The sequence below is a fragment of the Gorilla gorilla genome, chromosome 6, assembly GCF_029281585.2.
Source record: "Gorilla gorilla gorilla isolate KB3781 chromosome 6, NHGRI_mGorGor1-v2.1_pri, whole genome shotgun sequence".
Classification (NCBI taxonomy): Eukaryota; Metazoa; Chordata; class Mammalia; order Primates; family Hominidae; genus Gorilla; species Gorilla gorilla.
This window is the reverse complement of record NC_073230.2, coordinates 138331904-138347942: the sequence shown is the minus strand read 5'-3', so window position 1 is coordinate 138347942 and position 16039 is coordinate 138331904. Positions and strand designations below refer to the sequence as shown.

The window sequence follows — 16039 nt, the reverse complement described above, 5'->3', positions numbered from 1 at the left end:
CATTTTCCTTATCTGCTTTCTATTAAATGGAGGAAGTATACAAATTATAAATTCAATGAATTATAACAGAGTGAAACAGCCATGTAACTATCACCTAGGACAAAAATCCAATGTTACCCGCACCCGGGTTTTTAGCTTTATATAAATAAAATTACATAGTATATATTATTTTACATCTGGCTTCCTTCCTTCAACATTATTGTTATTCAGCCATGATCTTATGCATAGCAGCAATTTATTCATTTCCATTGCTTAATAGTATTCCGTTGTATGAATATACCATAATGTATCCATTCTACCATTGATATTGTCCACCAAATTTTAAGTTTCAGTGACTATATTTTTTGAAGGTCTATTTTAAAACTCTTTTTTTTTTTTTTTTGGAGACAGTCTCGCTCTGTTGCCCAGGCTGGATTGCAGTGGCACCATCTCGGCTCACTGCAAGCTCCACCTCTTGGGTTCACGCCATTCTTCTGCCTCAGCCTCCCGAATAGCTGGGACTACAGGCGCCCGCCACCACGCCCGGCTAATTTTTTGTATTTTTAGTAGAAACGGGATTTCACCGTGTTAGCCAGGATGGTCTCGATCTCCTGACCTCGTGATCCGCCCACCTCGGCCTCCCAAAGTGCTGGGATTACAGGCGTGAGCCACCGCGCCCGGCCAACTTTTTTTTTTTAGAGCACCTTTAGCTGTGAGATTTCGTGTGGCCTAGATTGAGGATATCCCCATAGAGAAGTTTTGCACTTGCTTCAGCCTGATGCCATAGGACTGTTGCAGATTCAAGACTACTTTATATGTTAATTTCTTGGCTTTGGGTTTCCTGGACTGCAGAAAAAGAGGCACATTCTAAACTGAACCTATGTGAAGACAACCCCAGGTAACAAATTCTCAGAGAAACCTTTCTCACCTAAAGCCCACACGGAGTGGACAAACTTCCTTGACATTTCTCTATGCCATGGGGCAAATGTTTTTTCTAGATCATCTTTTCAATAATGTGGAAACCCTTTGAGGAACTTAGCTTTCTGCAGGGGAGTAAAAAAGTCTCTTATTCCCATGTGGTTGTTAAAACTAAGTCTCTTAGTCATCCAGAGCAGCCGTAACTTTAGCTTATGTACTTAACACTGATTTTCAATGCCCTCATCATTTTTTTGCCCCTAAGGATTTTCCTTACTTTTTCACAAGCTCAGCTATAGATTTAAAATAATGTCTATTATATATTTATCTGGCATATGACTAGGAATCTTGAGTGTTCTTTCCCCCTTTGTCAAATGTAAAACATATAACAAGGAGGGGGAAGTCACAGGAAGAGAAACTCAAAGAAAAAAGTGAAAAATGTTCTGCCTTTTATCATGGACAGGACCCATAGGTCCAAGGTTATTTGCACTAAGAAGAGTCTAACTAAAGGGAATGTATACTATTTTTACCATTGGAACTGAGTATCTCTGTACTCTGGTGACTAATAGAAGAGGACACCAATCAAGCAGGTATGTATGTCAAGGCAGTTCTAAACACAACTGACGTTACATTAGGAAGGTAGAATCCCTCAACCAGTGTGACCCAGATAATACAATGAGGAAGGATCTAAAGGAACTGAGAAAGGAAATATTAAGATATACCTAATAGTCTCCTAATGGGCTTCATTTTCTTTTCAGTAAACTTTTGACCTTGCTTCTACCAAACACTGTAAAATTAAATAATACGCAGGAATAAGGAAGGCCTGAGTCAAAAACTTTCCATCACTGTAAGTATAAACACTTTAGCTAGAAAGTGAGTAGTAGATAGGAGCAAAAATGGTAATATGAAATTATAAATGAAAGTCGGACACTGGAACAATATCAATAAAGAATATATTTTAATGTCCATAAAAAATCCATTACAAATTATTTATTTGACATATATTATGTATTTAATGATAAGAAGGATGTAAGCATGAATTAAGTATCAAGCAAATTTATCAACCTATAGACACTGTAAAATTTAAGGTGAACTCTAAAAATTATGGAATACAAAAAGAACTCATTTAGGGCCGGACATGGTGACTACACTTTGAAAGGCTTAGGCAGGAGGGCTGCTTGAGCCGAGGAGTTCAAGACAAGCCTAGGCAACATAGTGAGACCCCCATCTCTATTTAAAAAAAAAAAAAAAAAAACCGGCACAGTGGCTCCCGCCTATAATCCCAACACTTAGAGAGGTTGAGGTGGGTGAATCACGAGCTCAGGAGTTCAAGACCAGCCTGGTTAGCATGGTGAAACCCCATCTCTACTCAAAATAAAAAAAAAATTAGCCTGGCATGGTAATGCGTGCCTGTAATCCCAGCTACCCAGGAGGCTGAGGCAGGAGAATCACCTGAACCCAGGAGGTGGAGGTTGCAGTGAGCTGAAATTGTGCCACTGCACTCCAACCTGGCCAATAGAGCAAGACTCTGTCTCAAAAAAAAAAAAAAAAAAAAAATTTGGCACGGTGGTGCACACCATGGTGGTCCCAGTAGGACTCAGTAGGCTGATGTGGGAGGATGGCTTGAGCCTGGGAGGTTGAGGCTGCACTGGGTCATCATCGTGCCACCACACTTCAGACTGGGCAACAGAGTAAGTGAAAAAAAAAAAAAAACCCAGGAATCATTTAGGAAAAAAAGAAGAGAAAAAAAAGAAACTTTGAAAGCCAAAAGGTCTACACATATGGTTATGATTCCATTTATATGAAATGTCCAGAATAGGCAAATTATATGAAACGTCCAGAGAGAGAAAATAGATTCGTGGTTGCCTAGGGAATGATTACTACAAGGTTTCTTTCTGGGATGATGAAAATGTTCCAAAATTAAATTACAGTAATGGTTATACACTCTGTAAATATGAAAAAAAATCACTCACTGAATTGTATGCTTTAAATGAGTGAACTTCGCAGTATGAAATTATATCTCAATAAAGTTACTTTTAAAAAGTAAAGAGGTCTATTTATTTTCAAAAAGCTAAAACATTCTACCAAAAGAGAAATTCAGCCCACCAAGCAGCCTTCAAATCTTACTTTTGGTTTGTTTAAACAAAGGAAAGATTCAACCACAGCATTAATGTCGTTCCCAAGAAAGCACAAGCTGCCGGGTGCAGTGGCTCACGCCTATAATCCCAACACTTTGGGAGGCCGAGGCGGGTGGATCCTAAGGTCAGGATCTGGCCTTAGACCGGCCTGGCCTACATAGTGAAACCTCATCTCTACTAAAAAAATACAAAAATTAGCCGGGTATGGTGGCCCGTGCCTGTAGTCCCAGCTACTCAGGAGGCTGAGGCAGGAGAATCACTTGAATCTGGGAGATGGAAGTTGTGGTGAGCTGAGATCATGCCACTGCACTCCAGCCTGGGCAACAGAGTAAGACTCCGTCTCAAAAAACAAAAACAAAAACAAAAAAAGAAAGCACAAGCAAACTCCCTAATGCTGCCTTCAAAGTTACAGCATTTTCATACCTTGATCTTTCCAAAACCTGGTTATGTCACAAAGCTCTTTCAAAGCTGAGCTTCTTTAAGGTATAGCTGGTAAAAACAAGATCCTCAAGATAACATAGAGGCTTAAAAATCAGTCATGACTGTTAAAATTCTGACTTGGAAATTATTAGTTTAAATTTACTAAATTACTAATTACTAGTTTAAACTACTACGTTTACTCCTAGTAGAACTAGGAGTAAAAAGGGAGTGAACTAAAATAGCAAGTTTGTCCAAAAAGTCGTCAAAAGAAATTCCTCACTTTCCTCTCTCTCTCTCTCAATATTTCCCCTCATCCTCTTTTTTCTTAAAACAGATCATATGCCATTTTCAGAGCTTTCTACTCCCATGTTATAGGTACTGTTAAATAAATAGGAGTATGACCATTTACCCAATCATATAAGACTAGAAACTCATCTCTCTGTTATCACACAGAGCATCCACTCCCACACACATACAGAAGTCAGTCACCAAATTCTATCAATTCCATCATCTTAACATCTCTCCCACAAGATTCCTTCTTTTCTACTTCCTATCTTAGGGTCAGGTCCTTATCCTCTCTTACTTAGATAATTACAATAGCCTGACTATTCTCTCTTCACTTTCAATACTAGCCTCACCTCCACCTTCAATATACTATTCACGCTAACATTCAAATCTAATAAGGCTTGGGGAGGGGCGCAGTGGCTCATGCTTGTAATCCCAGCACCTTTGGAGGCCAAGGTGGGCAGATGACTTGAGGTCAGGAGTTCGAGACCAGCTTGGACAACATGGAGAAACCCTGTCTCTACTAAAAATACAAAAATTAGCCAGGCATGGTGGCAGGCACCTACAATCCCAGCTACTAGGGAGGCTGAGGCAGGAGACTCGCTTGAACCTGGGAGGTGGAGTTTGCAGTGAGCTGAGATCACGCCACTGCACTCCAGCCTGGGCGACAAGAGTGAAACTCTGTCTCAAAAAAAAATACCTAATAAGGCTTGATTGAACTCAATAAATTGGAGGGTGTACACACACACACACACACACACACACACACACACCCCTTGAGTGAACTGAATAACTTGGAGGGTGTACTACTCTCTCTCTCTCATACATACACACACACCCCACTCATGTTAAATTTCAGATTTTCTATTTGTGTGATTTCATAATCTTTTTTTGTTTTCACTTAAAACAAAATGATCATTTCCCCTTCTCATTAGGCATACTTGTGCAACATCATTTCTGATGGCTGCTTAGTATTATGCTCTATGAATGTATCATAATTTACTATGTCTCCACAACATAAATATTTTGCATTTAGTGGGCAAAAAAAAAATTTATCTGACATTTTCTTATGTTTATCTTTCCTTTATAATCTATTTGTATCTAAAATGTTAAAATATTGCTATGGTTAGTCATACAAAATCATCTAATCATCTTTAATACCTTTTGTAGCATTTATGGTATTTATTACATTCTAATTTGAATAAGTGATAGACATGATTCATTAATTCTACTCTATTATAATCCTCCAAAGGTATGTAATATATTTTATTCAGCTTTGGATTGCCCCTCCTATTCCCCGCCCTCAGTATCTAGCTCAGTACCATTATTAAATTAGATACTCAATTATATGAGTGATTTGTCCAGATGACGTTACCCTGATAAAAACCATTATGTCCATTATGCTACCTAGATCTCAGTGAGATACTTTAGTTCAGGGTTCTCTCAAGGTGTAATTTTTTTTTTGGCGGGGGACGGAATTTCACTCTCGTTGCCCAGGATGGAGTGCAATTGTGAGATCTCGGCTCACTGCAACCTCTCTGCCTCATGGGTTCAAGCCATTCTCCTGACTCAGCCTCCAGAGTAACTGGGATTACAGGCGTCAGCCACCACGCCCAGCCCCAAGGTGTAATTCTTTAGCATTTCCTTATTCTGTGACTTACCTCCATTATCCTTTCCCCTCCCTCCTTCTCATCCATCTACTACCTTTTTTGCTTAAGTCAATTGAACAAAGTCAATTTTGGTTTGTTTTGCAACCAAAGAAGCCTAACCGATAAAGGCTGAAACACTTTGTAATTGTTAATAGTCATTTGTTGGCTGAGCAAAATAGCGAATGTATTGAAAACTAGTTAAATGTGCACTGAGAAAAAAGAAAAGGAGACAAGAAACAGGAATATACTAAAACAGGAAGACACTGACTACACCTACAGAAGGTCACTGTAGCAATACAATTATCCTCATTTTGGACAACTTCTCCCTATTGTTTTTATACTTACAGTTGTTCTGGACAAAGACTTTGAAGTCATCCAAAACTTTTCTCTTTCAAACACTCATCAAATACATTAGCATATCTTTTTTGCTTTACTATATATGCAGAATCTGGCCACTTCTCTCATCTTCACCGCTATTATCTGCTCCAAACTACTATCGTCTCTTCTCTAGTTATTGCAGTAACCTCCTAACTGGTCTCCTGACCCCTTCAGTCTATTCTCAACCCTACAGCCAGAGCGATCTTTTCAAAACTTAAATATGATCCTGTCATTCTTTGCTCAAAACCTTCCAATGGTTTTCTGTCTCATTTAAAGCAAAAGTTAAAGCATAATCCTGAATATGACCTATTAACACCATACATGACACTGGCTCATTACCTGCCAGCCTTAATCTCCACAACCCTCCCCCTTACTTACTCTACTCCAGCTGCACGTGCCTCCTTGCTAATTCCTGAAAAATGTCTGATAAACTTCCTTCACCCACACACACCCCCTCAGAACCTGTGCACTTGCCACACTCTGCCAGAATACTACTTCACTCTCTTATAATAAAGCAGCCCCTTTAAGGTCATGCCATTCAACTCTCTCATCTCTTTCCCTAGTTACTGCCACCTATCAAATTCCTCTCTCAGATTCTAGTCATCCTAAATCCCACCATCAACCTGAGTTTATCAGATGAAATGGAAGCGGAAGTTGTTGGGTGGGGCTTCTGGGATGCCCTTTTTGCCTTTTTCCCCTTCCTCCTTCTTGCTTCATATAATGTTGAAATAATGCTCTGAGCTCCAGCAGTCATCTTAAGCCATGAAAGCATCCCTAATGATGGAAGCAGCATACTAAGAACAATGGAGAGAAAAATGACAGGAGTCTGGGTCTCTAATCCCTGTGGAGGAGCCATCATACCAATCTTGTAAATGTTTCTCTCTATATTTCTTTATAAATAAAACACAGTACATACATTCTGGATTACAATTGACCAGATTTAATAAATCATGTATATAACTTACTCAAGTTAGAATCTAATAAATACCATAAATTCTGTAAAAAATGTGAAACGAAGCTGATTTTTTAATAAAAATAAACTCATATACAATATAAGGCATTGCTATTGGGGGTTACTGTTATATGCAGTTGAATTTAATTCTATGTATAGTTTTTCCAATGCATATTGCCTAGCGTTCTGCTAGTAAAGAAGAAGTAGAAACTGGATACTGAGTAGACAACTAGGAGTCTCTGTCACACTGAACAAGCAACAATCCACGTGGGTGGCCCATAAAGACCTTAGCCTTCGAGTTCCTTGATGTCATCTTCAATGACGTTCTGCTCCATTCTAACTCAGCTAAGCACAACCAAGGTTACTCCAGACCTTATCACCACTAGAAACTGTTCCATCTCCATAATGGCTAATTTGGGTATCCTGTTCTCTGACTTCTTTTTAGCTTGCTTGTTTAATTTTCTCTACTATAATTTCACAGACTTTAGCTCACTAATTCTTTTACTTCAATCTCTCGGTCATCTCCTTTTTTCCTTTCCTTCTTATCCATGATTTCTTACCCTTACATTCCATGAACCATCATTTTAATAACACTCTTTACATCCCGTGAGCTCGATACCAGTTTATCCAATTTGCCTACTAGTCATCTCCACTTAGATGTTCCACAGACACCTCAAACTCAATGTCTAAAATATCTTCTACTGGCCGGGTGCAGTGGCTCACGCCTGTAATCCCGCACTTTGGGAGGCTGAGGCGGGTGGATCACGAGGTCAGGAGATTGAGACCATCCTGGCTAACACGGTGAAACCCCGTCTCTACTAAAAATACAAAAAATTAGCCGGGCATGGTGGCAGGTGCCTGTAGTCCCAGCTACTTAGGAGGCTGAAGCAGGAGAATGGCGTGAAGCCAGGAGGTGGAGCTTGCAGTGAGCCGAGATGGCGCCACTGCACTCCAGCCTAGGCGACAGAGCATGACTCCGTCTCAAAAAAATAAAAAATAAAATAAAATAAAATATCTTCTCCTCTGACCTGTTTTACCCCTTATGTTGGTGAATGGCACCACCATCTACTCAAATGCCTTACCTGGACATAACTCTCTTCCTTCTCTTTTATTTCTCCCCACAATAGCCAGGACTCAGAGGTAACTCTAAAAGAATCCCACATTTCTATTGCCAGGCCCTTAGTTTGTCCTTCTATATCTGAAACAGATTACTAATCATTCTTTCTACACAAGGCACTAACTGTTCTTCCTGCTTTTACTCGAATGCATTCTCCCCATTCTCCATACTGCATCTGAAGTAATCTTGCTAAAATGCACATCTGATCATGACACTCTCCTATTAGCTTACAGACACAAAGGAAAATTTCAGGAACCAGGACAGCCTCAGGGAGAAAAGAAACAAATTAAAGCTGCCAGGACATTTTCTTGTCTCTCGTTTCTCTGCCTACAACTAGCTTTATTCCCTCAAGCTACTTCAAGTCACTGGGAACACAGTCACCAGATGCTCCCAGGTAATCCCGGAAAGCAAAGAAATAAAATTTGATACATGTAAATAGATGCCATTATTATTCAAAAATCACTGCTCCTTCCTAGTGGAGAATTAGACAACCGGTCCAGTTGATATCAAGTTTGGCCACATGACTTGCTTTAGCCAATGACGCTGGGAAGTAAGAGGAAATGACACATCCCACTTCTGAACAGAAACTTTCAGAGAAATGGTGTGGTTCTACCATGCCTTATTTCTCTCTAATACAAGAGAAAATGACTCAGATAGGAGCATCTAGCCTAAGTCTTGGAACAAAGCTACACAATGGACATGCAGTATGAGCAAAAAATAAATCCTTGTTATTGTAAGCCACTAAAATATGGGGACTGTTTGTTACCACAACATAACAGACTAAACTTAATTATATAGTATGTCATAAGGAAGGACTGACTAGACAGGCTTGGTTTTGATCACATCCCCAGCTTAAAACCCTTCGGTGATACTCCTGTGCCTCCTGGAGTCCAAATTCTAGCAAAGAATATAAGGCCCTTTCTGTTATGGTCCCACCTCCAGCCTCATTTCTTGGGACTCCTATTCCGTATTCCAACCATCCTGGATTATTTTAAGATTTCTAAACACATCAGGTCAGCCTTTACCCTCCATTTTCATGTCAACTTATTATATGCTATTCTTCATAAAAAGGAATGTTGTTCCTCCTGAGAAATAAAATTCTAAGCCCCCCAACTGACTGAAGTGACCATCTCTTGGCCAAGGAGACCCCAGAGAAACCCTGAAATCTGAGTTCCCAGCCATGACCAGGTGAAAGGTCAGACACACCTCATTATACCCATCCCTTGCTGCCCAGCATTAGGCTTCTTTCCTAAGGGTTAAACAGAAACCAGCCTTTTTACTTGCTCCACTGCTAATATAAACCAACCTCCTGACATTGCCCCTCCCTTTTGTGGTTTCCTCACAACCACCAACCAGCATTCCTTCCTAATAGGAGACCACCAACCACGGAGTGGTTCTGGCCAGTCTACAGAGGATGGGCAATGAGGCTTTTCATGTCCTCTGCTTCACCTTTTGAGGCCAGAGGCTCAAAAACTCCACCCTTGGATCATGCTAATACTGCCTTTTCTCTGTATATGCAACCCATAAAGGGGTAAGAAGCTCAACTGTGCATGTACGTTTCTCCTTTCATAAATATTCATGACTCCTCCTATAGCTTACTGAAAATGTACATTTCGCCACCTCATTCAGCATAAATCCCTGTCTTATTTTTCTAACCCTCAAAGTATGTTTTCTGATCCTGGCCAGCGGCTCTTGCTATACAGTAAATATTTATATAAATACGTATCTCTCCAATTATATTGTGACCTCCTTGAGAACAGAGACCATATCTTATTTATATTTGGAGCCCAAGAATCTAATGCAGTGCCTGGCACATAATAGAATATCAATATAAGCTTATGAAAAGTGCAAACATATAGTCTTTTTTCAGTGATGTTATATGCAAAAATATGAGACAGGCCCTTCTACCATGTTAAAAAATAATACAGAAAATCAAACCTATTCAACTCTTATTTTGCTTGCATTTTCTTTATCCAGAGTAACTTTCCATACTGAAAAGAGAATGCAAATGGTTAAGAGGAAACTGAAGCCTGAAATAGGAGAAAAGATAATAAAAGAGCACCCAGTAGCTTTTAGTAAATGCAAATACCTAGAACCAGATAAATTACAGCCTAAGATCTTCATGATCTCTCATGAAAAATGGAAGAGAAGCTAGAAGACTAGAAACAATAAAGTTCAATTTTAATTTTCTCAATTTCAAAGGAAAAAAAGAGACTAGATTATTGAAATCATAGATTAAGGGTTTAACAAAGATTTCCTATGTTAGCCAACGGTGGGGTAGGGAAGGGGTACAGAGAACACAGTGAGTCAGAATGGGGTTCACCAAGAAGAACAATCATGCTAACCTCATTTTACTTTTGACAAAAGTATTAGACTAAGAGATCAGAGAAATAACATAAAGTAGGTCCAGTACATATTGCTGAAATCAAGATTAACTTTCTTACGCTAGTTAAGTGATAGATTTACAATTGGTTGAACAACGATTCTAAGATTATTAATCAATTGTTTAATGTAAATCTGGAAAGAAGTAACTAACAGTTGCCACAGAACTCTCTATTTGGCCTTATCTTAGTAGATGTTTATCAATATTGTGAAGATTTAAATGGTAGCTTATAAATTTTCTGGTGATCTAAACCTATCTATAAAGATTAAATAATACCATTAAAGATATGAGATATCATTAAAGATTATAAAAGATCAAATACCTGAACATATAGAAACAACGTGCTGAAAATACAAAATAAAATTTATCAAGGGTAAATATACATGCATTTATTTTTTAGAAGTATACAGCGAATAAGAAATCCATTTCAGGCCAGGTACGGTGGCTCACGCCTGCAATCCCAGCACTTTGGGAGGCCGAGGTGGGCAGATCACTTAAGGTCAGGAGTTCGAGACCAGCCTGGCCAACATGGTGAAACACTGTCTCTACTAAAGATACAAAAAATTAGCCGAGGGTGGTGGCGTACGCCTGTAATCCCAGCTACTCGGGAGGCTGAGGCAGGAGAATCGCTTGAACCCAGGAGGCGGAGGTTGCGGTGAGCCGAGATCATGCCACTGCACTCCAGCCTGGGTGACAGGGCAAGACTCCGTCTCAAAAAAAAAAAAAAAATTGAAACCAGTTTTAACATGTGTTGATGAGAGTTCAGTTGACTGTAAGCTCAAGGTGGGCCTTTGTACTGAATTGACAGCTTAAAAGTTAATACAAATTCATAGGTAATAAAATAACAGTACAGTGACCTGAACAAGGAAGAAAATCGAAACAGGTCAAGCAACACCCTGAGAATTATAATTTGAAATATGAAACAGGTCAAGCAACACCCTGAGAATTATAATTTGAAATATGACCTCTTATAAGTGATGCTGATAGCCAGGATGGTAGTAATGGCCTGGCCGACTACATCATATGAAGAACGATTAAGAGAGGCAGGAATGATTTCCATGGAGAAGAGACTATCTGGGGTAGGAAAAGTAAGAGCAGAACTGTCTACAAGTATTTGAATGATTGTATATTGAAGGGCAGGAATCACACTTGTATACATTTTATATTTATTCCCTATGCACCCAGTTCCAAGCTTTGCATATAGTAAATGCTCAAATATTTGAAGTCCAAGATCAATCCACCTGCTGAAGATTAAGCCAACAAAGACAGTTATACAAGAGTATCTGTTGTGATCTGAATGACAACTCAACAAAAGGATGAAGTAGGAGGAAGGAAACTTAAAATCAAAGTAAAAAGCCTTAACTGGCACAAGCTAAGCAGGCATAACTAAGGCACATTACCTTAAAAATCAGAATTTGTCTTATATCAGCTTTTTTTTTTTTTTTTTGAAATGGAGTTTCACTCACGTTGCCCAGGCTGGAGGGCAAAGGCATGATCTCGGCTCACTGCAACCTCCGCCTCCTGGGTTCAAGCGATTCTCCTGCCTCAGTCTCCCAAGTAGCTGGGGTTACAGGCACATGCCACCATGCCCAGCTAGTTTTGTATTTTTAGCAAAGACAGGGTTTCACCATGTTGGCCAGGCTGGTCTCGAACTCCTGACCTCAGATGATCTGCCTGCCTCAACCTCCCAAAGCACTGGAATTACAGATGTGAGCTACCTCGCCTGGCCAACCTCAGCTGACATTCTTGACCATACTACTAGTTAAATTTTATTTCCTTTTGTAAATATTTCCCCACAACAGAGTGAGTCATCGTCTTCACTCTTCCTTTACAAACAGAAAAACTGAGGTTGAGGGAAGTTATTTTCCTAGCACCAACATCATAACAATAGTTAACCTTGAATAGGAACCTTAAGCTTCTCGCTTACAAGCCTTGTTGTTAAAATCACTGGACTCATTGTGGGGTAGTAAACAAGTACAGTACTTAACTTAGAACTCAACCTCATTTGGTAATTACTTCAGTTTCACTTTTATTATTCTCCTCCAGTCATCTAATCTCTAAATCCACAAAGAGTAAGCCTACATTAATACTCTAAAACTTACAATCTTATGACTTGAAATTCAAAGGTTAGGAGTACAAAAGACTTATTGAAAAAAATTTTTAAATAATTTAAAAATTTAAAGACTAATATAAAAAATTAAGATTTGAGACCAAAGATTTGTCGCTCCTGTGCTGCTTAAGAAGGGGCCCTGGCACCACTTTTTCCACCATAAGCCAAATCTTGGCCATCAGAGTATACTAGGTACACACCACATCTCTCAAAACCTAAGTGGCCTTCTTTGTTTATCAGAGACTTGGTGCTGAGTGTTATTGCCAGAAGCAGTGGGAAAAAGGTAATGTTATTAAACGAAGAAGAGGTCTTAATGTGAATGAAGGAGGATAAGCACACCAGAGATTCATTTCCTATTTTATATACATATTAGTTTGGTGTTAGTTTCTCAGAAAACTAAAAGAAGGTTGGAATAACACAGGACTTGACGGTGTCCAAGAAGCAGGATTTTAAAATAGCAAAATGCTACTCAGCTCTAGTTGTAGATGTAATAAAGGAATGCCCTAACAAGTGCTCACGCTCTCAACTTCCTGCCCAAGAAGGCTCATTTACATTATAATGGTTGCCACGGTTACTTTAATTCCATCACAGCTCCTGTCTCCAGTTGCTAATCTGGAGCCTGGGTGGTAAAACAACCAAAAACCTTAATTGAGGCTAACTCAAAACTCAGGCTACTCAAAAGTTCATGACCTACAAAAGGATTTTGTTCTAGCAACAAAAATTGCTTACGATAGGAACTGTTTGTTTCCTACACTCCATTCTATCCAAGATCTTACCTGGTATCTCAGGGAACTCTCTGGAAGTCAGTCAGTATTTTTATCTGCCATAAGCAGAGACTCTTGTAAAAAAAAGCAAGATAAATAACATAAATTTTATAATGGGTAACAGATCAAAGAAGTGACTGCTTTATTCCAACTATTGGCATTCCAAGCTTTAATCAGAAAAGGCAATTATCTAAAAGAACATGGAGAAGTCTCCCAATGAATTATTAATGTCACTAAGTATTATCTTCGAAGAAGGATATCATGTAGTCCTGGTATACACGTAGTACCTAAATTAGGCATAAGGTTAGTATTTTGTATTTAAGCAACAATCCAACAGAACACACAGTAACAGAAAAAGTGAAGGATGGGGGATTCTTCTTTTTTTTTTTTTTTCCTTTTAAAGGCAAAAAAAAAAAAAAATTGAGAACTGTGAATCTGATTTACTTTCAGTTAAATTAACAACAAAAAAGATTCCAATGGTAATTCGTTACCAGAAATTTTACTCCCAAAGGTAACCACAATGGGAGAATGGGAGACACAGGGGTACTGATCTGTAGGTGTCCTCCTAATTATCCAACAGATGCTTTAAAGATCACCTCGATACAGAAATGAAGTTTTACATTTGTGTATTTTTACTCTTATTTGCTTATTCTCTTTTATTCCACTCCTATCATCCACAACACAGGCAATCACTATAATGTGTTTAATGTGTTAACATGTTTTCTTGTAAAGTATGTAATATGTTTTACTTACATACATTTTAAAATGTATATAAATGCTATTGTGTTACATATCTCATTCCTTTTCTTTCTGTTGTTACTCAGCACTATGTCTCTAAGATCCTTAGGCTGCCATGTGCACATCTAGACCATTACTTCAAACTGAGGTATAAATCTATGATCACATTTTACCCATCATTGGGGAAAGGGTATGGACAACAAATTACTTTCCACAAGAACAAATACACTGAAATGAATGACCCCTTATGAACCTATGTGAGAACTTCTTTCACATATATATACAGGAAAAAAGTTGCTGGGTTACAAGGTATACATAATGCATAATCTGATTAAGTACCATCCTTCAAAATGGTTAGACCAGTCCATACTTCCACCAGTAAGGAACTACCATTACTGAGCAGCCACCATGCACCAGGCACTGGGTAGGTACTTGAGACCCTTTTGCCCCTCCACCCCCTCATTCTCTTCTGCTAGTCTTTGCCCCTTTTGCTCTTCATATCAGTTGTCACCATGTCAGAAATATGAAGGTAGGACTTCCTCCCTTGTCTCTGACCACCAAGTTCCCTTTTCTACTCCAAGGATCCCTCAGGCTGCCAAGGCTCCACTAACCATGAAGCTTACTAAAACAAAATCAAACAGCAAATGTTATTTTAAAAAGGTTTGATTCTCAAAAAGTAATTAATTGGGGTTTACCTGTTACACAAAACACTTCTGCATACATTTCCAAGCCATTCCTATTCCTATCTGAGGGTTCTATAGTTCATGTTTTTCTGTTTTTTGGGTGGTCTTGGAGGAATAGCTTCCCCTTCAGAGCTCTCTTCTTCATACATAAAATAAAGGGAGCTGGTTATCGGTGTTTTCAGTCTATGCTTCTGCAACTCTAGGGGCTCCTCTGAGGTTGCTCAAAAGGATCATGTCAAGACAAAAGGGGGTTATCTATGCCTCTTCAATTCAACAGCACAATAAAAATTTTATTATTTATAAATTTTATTTACTCCTAAGACTCGGTTTGTAGAATCAGTTTTATTTAAGAAAAAGTTTATTCACACATTATTAGTTGGAAGTGTTAACTGGTAAAAACCTCTATTGCATTTGGCAATATTTATACAATTAAAAAAAAAAACCTTTTGAGCAAGAAATTCTACTTATGAGAATTTATTCCACATAATTCACATAGGTGTTCAACAGATATACCCAAAGATATTCATTACAGTATTGATTGTAAGGGCAAAATATTGAAAACAATTTAAATAACCATCAATAAAAAACTGGTTACATAAATTACGGTACATCCATACAATGAAATATTATATAGACTTTAAAAACAACAAAGCAGCTCCAAGATAGATTATGGCGGGGGGGGGGGGCGCGGGGGCGGGAGGGGCGGGAAGCAAGATGTAAAATGGTGTGTGTTGTATGCTGCTACCTTTTGTATATTTTCAAAAGGATATAAGTATTTTATTGGTTTATTCAAGGAAAGACAAAAAAGTATGTATACACTTGTAAATGCATAGGCTACTCCTAAAAGATAAATAAGACATAAGAAACTATTCTAGTTACTCTCAAGGAAGGGAATCAGATGGCTAGAGGATAAGAACTTTATATTTGATACATAATCTTTTCATATCTTTTGATTTTTATACTATTGCATATATTCTTAAAATTTTTACTTTATCACTCTAACCTATTATTTTTTCCTAGTCCTACCTATATTAGTTTCTTCTAATCCTCACATTCTAATTGTAACACACTGACTTCCAGTTAGACGGTATTTATTACAAGTCATCAGAAAAAATAAAGTAGTTGAAGGGTAGTAAGAGGCCAGCTTTCCATTCAACAAAGTGGATGTGTCTACACAGGACGGAGGTATTAAGTTTAGTACTGGCACTGCCTCCTTGCAATGACTTCCTTTGAACTCAATCTCACTTTCTTTTTTTTGTTTGTTTTTTGAGACACAGTCTTGCTCTGTCACCCAAGCTGGAGTGTAATGGTGCAATCTCAGCTCATTGCAACCTCCGCTTCCCAGGCCCAAGCAATTCTGCTTCAGCCTCCCAAGTAGCTGGGATTACAGGTGCCTCCCACAAGGCCCAGCTAATTTTTGTATTTTTTTTAGTAGAGACAGGGTTTCACCATGTTGGCAGGCTGGTCTTGAACTCCCAACCTCGGCCTCCCAAAGTGCTGGGATTACAGGCGTGGACCACCGCGCCAA

At 38.8% G+C, this 16039-nt stretch overlaps 1 protein-coding gene across 2 annotated transcripts in view; it reads right to left on the bottom strand.

Moving 5' to 3' along the window:
• AHCYL2 (adenosylhomocysteinase like 2) overlaps positions 1–16039 on the bottom strand; it is a 201212-nt gene that overhangs the window by 157795 nt on the left and 27378 nt on the right. The gene's annotated exons all lie outside the window — the stretch shown is intronic.